This window comes from Benincasa hispida, chromosome 8, assembly GCF_009727055.1.
Source record: "Benincasa hispida cultivar B227 chromosome 8, ASM972705v1, whole genome shotgun sequence".
Taxonomy (NCBI): domain Eukaryota; kingdom Viridiplantae; phylum Streptophyta; class Magnoliopsida; order Cucurbitales; family Cucurbitaceae; genus Benincasa; species Benincasa hispida.
The window spans coordinates 59,002,204-59,006,640 of record NC_052356.1 but is presented as its reverse complement, the minus strand read 5'-3'; the positions used below and the strand labels follow the sequence as shown (position 1 = coordinate 59,006,640).

The window sequence follows — 4,437 nt, the reverse complement described above, 5'->3', positions numbered from 1 at the left end:
TTCTCAAGCCTAGATTCTATCTTTAGACTATAATAACTTGTAGAATACAAGTTATTTTTGCTCTTAAGTTGGAACAACTAAGGTTTTTAATGATAAATTCTCCTCATTTTTAGAAGAAACGCATAGAATTACTCAACAATTAGCAAACTCATGCAAAAGAAGTTTTATTACCAAATACTGCGACACTAATGCATTGTATTATAGGATTTCAAACAAGAGAAAGAAGCTAATGCATGAGTAAGAAGTGTTGCAGGCAAAAGTTCTAACACATGGGCTATGCGTCGGAGGGAATTACCTCAGAGAAGATTATGATGCAGAGGTTTAATGTCAAATCACCATCTGAAAAAACTTCTGAGCGTTAAGCGGCTGACCAGGGCATGGACTTTAATGCTGCCCATCACCAAGTGGAAATGACTAACGCCTATAAATAGATGAAGTCCCTAGAGTATATTACATACACCGAAATTTATGAAAGATTCCCACTCTCTATAATAGTGTAGTCATATTGTAGTTCTTTAGAAGCTGTGCTATGGAACTAAGACAATCAGAAGGGTTGAGAACCACCACCACCGCCAGTCGAGGAGCGGAGGAAGTCAAGCTTGAGAAAGACACTTCGTCCAAATCCTATATAAGTGATTGTACACAATAGAATTGAGCCAAAGAGATACAAGAGATTGTACTCTGCGGCTTGACTCAGTTCCTTTCATCTCATCTATCGATTTCATTTCATTTGATTGTATATATGCTTTTCTAAAGACAATTTGCTTCTTTATAAATTCATATATTTGATCCATCATATTGCCATGTTTATTTCTTGTTTATGTTGAATGCATTTATACTTTTGCAAAATCTCATTTCAAATGCTTAATCGACTTGATCAATTGGTGAAAGCATCCTTAGCTTAGATTTTCGAAAGAATAGATAAGACAGCACATCAAGTAGGACACCTAGTACATCTAGAGATAGACTTAATAGTGTATTTGCATTTGTGTTAGACGCATGCATCCTAGAGATAGGTTTTGTATGTTTCTTCGCATTGAGAAGTGTTGAATAAAGTCTAAATGCATAACAAAGATAAGCCATAATCCTCATCCACATGACACTCTGGTTTGTGTACACTACATTAATACATATTTTCGACTGTACTCACTCACTACTCAACTATTTTGTTTCTTCTTGCACAAGCACAACACTTTAGTGTATAAACACATTTCTCTTCATACATTTAGGAAACCCCTACAATCGTTACAAGCAAGGTCTGCATTAGTTTAATGAATCCGTGAGTCGATCCTGGACTTACCAGGAACCTAAACTGGATTTATTACTTGGGTCTGGTTTAGGAAAACTTGAACGACAATAGAAGGAGTGTCGTGCGTTCTGTGTCACATCCTTAATGCACCAACGCATTACAACTACATAAACACGTCAAGGCATCAACGCATCATTTATACTTGGAACTTATTTTTCCAATTTATTTTTATACAATACACTCCCAGCTCGAATCACGATAGCAATGAACAAGTTTTGGCGCCGTTTCCGGGATTCAGAAACAAGACTAACCAGAAATTTCGTTTGTATCTTTTGTAGGAACACTTCAGTCAAGGAAGTATTACAAGTTGAGCCTAAACTTGTGAACGTTTATGAGTAGGGAGAACACTTCTGAACTCATATACGACCCCGAGATTGAAAGGACCTTCCGAGGTAGAAACCGATCTAATCGTCGTCGAAGGTTGAGGTAACAGTTTCTTAACAAACAGAACAGCCAACAAGTAATGGCGAACTATCAGGCAAATCAAAACTTAGATTAGCAACTAGCTGATGCTGCACAAATCTGATCCTAATGGTGAACAGTAGCACGCGTCCATGAAGGAGTACGCGTCCCCTATATTGTGTGATTTCTCTCCAGGAATCATATACCCAACATCAGATGGGACGAGGTTCGAGATGAAATCTGTAATGCTTCAAATGCTCCAGACTGCTGGACAATTTGAGGGTGGTCGTGGTGAAGATCCTCACGCCCACATGAAGTGTTTCCTGGAAACGTGTAATTCATTTGTGATTCCTGGAATCACCCCAGAGGCGATTAGGCTGTCTTTGTTCCCTTATTCTTTGCGTGATGACGCAAAACAATGGGTAAGCTCACTAGAGCCTGGTGAAATCACCACCTGGGAGAAGTTGGTGGAGAAATTTATGCAAAAATACTTCCCACCTACCACTAACGTGAGGAGACGTCGAGAGATTATGAACTTTGAACAAGAAGAAGTTGAGACCTTAAGCACCGCATGGGAGCGTTTTAAGGGATTGGTAAAAAATTGCCCGAATCATGGACTACCACTAACTATCCAAATGGAGACTTTTTATGGTAGATTGAATAGAGCATCGCAGATGGCAGCAGACACAGCGGCGGATGGTGGAATTATGGATAAATCTTACATTGAGGCTAAAGAGATATTAGACTGCATTGCTAAACACAACATGGAATGGGTCGACGATACGTATGATGAAAGAGCTGACAGGAAGAAGAGATCTCAGAATGTTAATTCTATCGATTCCAACGCAATAACCACACTTTCTACACAAGTGACTACGATGACCAGCCTTTTGCAGAACATAACGCTAGGAAACGCATCAAATCAGTAGATGGTGAATCAGGTATAAGCGTTTGGGCAGCCCATGGTCAGCTGTGTGGGTTGCGGAGATCCTCACTCCTATGTGGATTGCCCACAAAATCCTCAGTCTGTATGTTTCATTAAAAACAACCCATTTTCCAATACATATAATCCTAGATTGAGGAACCATCCAAATTTTTCTTGGACAGGAGGAAATCATCAGAAGCACCACCTTGGGGCGAACCAACAGCAAAGGCAAGGACCGCCACCTACATTTCAACAAATGCATCAACCACATCAACAGTCCTTTAATAGAGAAGGACAGGCTTCGAGCTCAGGATCTCCGCTTAAGAACCTATTGAAGGAGTACATAGCCCAGAATCTGTCTCTTATACACATCTAGATGTGTATAAGAGACAGAAGATAAGCAAATCATCCCATATCATCCACATGACACTCTGGTTTGTGTACACTACATTAAAATCCATTTTCGCATGATCCATCACTCACTACTCGAGGTACAGTTTTTCATTAACAGAACAGCCAACAAGTAATGGCGAACTATCAGGCAAATCAAAACTTAGATAGCAACTAGCTGATGCTGCACAAAATCTGATCCTAATGGTGAACAGTAGCACGCGTCCCATGAAGGAGTACGCGTCCCCTATATTGTGGTGATTTCTCTCCAGAAATCATATACCTAACACCAGATAGCGAGGTTTAAGATGAAATCTGTAATGCTTCAAATGCTCTAGATTGCTGGACAATTTGAGGGTGGTCGTGGTGAAAATCCTCACGCCCACATGAAGTGTTTCCTGGAAACGTGTAATTCATTTGTGATCCTGGAATCACCCCAGAGGCGATTAGGCTGTCTTTGTTCCCTTATTCTTTGCGTGATGACGCAAAACAATGGGTAAGCTCACTAGAGCCTGGTGAAATCACACCTGGGAGAAGTTGGTGGAGAAATTTATGCAAAAATACTTCCCACCTACAACTAACGTGAGGAGACGTCGAGAGATTATGAACTTTGAACAAGAAGAAGTTGAGACCTTAAGCACCGCATGGGAGCGTTTTAAGGTTGGTAAAAAATTGCCCGAATCATGGACTACCACTAACTATCCAAATGGAGACTTTTATGGTAGATTGAATAGACATCGCAGATGGCAGCAGACACAGCGGCGGATGGTGGAATTATGGATAAATCTTACATTGAGGCTAAAGAGATATTAGACTGCATTGTAAACACAAATCAGGAATGGGTCGACGATACGTATGATAAAGAGCTGACAGGAAGAAGAGATCTCAGAATGTTAATTCTATCGATTCCAACGCAATACCACACTTTCTACACAAGTGACTACGATGACCAGCTTTTGCAGAACATAACGCTAGGAAACGCATCAAATCAGTAGATGGTGAATCAGGTATAAGCGTTTGGGCAGCCCATGGTCAGCTGTGTGGGTTGCGGAGATCCTCACTCCTATGTGGATTGCCACACAAATCCTCAGTCTGTATGTTTCATTAAAAACAACCATTTTCCAATAATTAATCCTAGATTGAGGACCATCCAAATTTTTCTTGGACAGGAGAAATCATCAAGAAGCACCACCTTGGGGCGAACCAACAGCAAAGCAAGGACCCGCCACTACATTTCAACAAATGCATCAACCAATCAACAGTCCTTTAATAGAAGAGACAGGCTTCGAGCTCAGGATCTCCGCTTAAGAACCTATTGAAGGAGTACATGGCCCAGAATGACGCGTTGCTGAAAAGCCGGTGTCGTCTATCAGAACATGGAATACAGGTAGGGGCGGATAGCGAGTTGAAT

The 4,437-nt window shown here is 40.8% G+C and overlaps 1 non-coding gene across 1 annotated transcript; it reads right to left on the bottom strand.

The window, feature by feature from the left end:
* Positions 1–2,226: 2,226 nt before the first annotated feature.
* Positions 2,227–2,330, bottom strand: LOC120084340. Its single transcript, XR_005483700.1, has one exon. It is a non-coding gene; the product is annotated as a small nucleolar RNA R71 (small nucleolar RNA).
* Between the last annotated feature and the right edge of the window lie 2,107 nt (positions 2,331–4,437).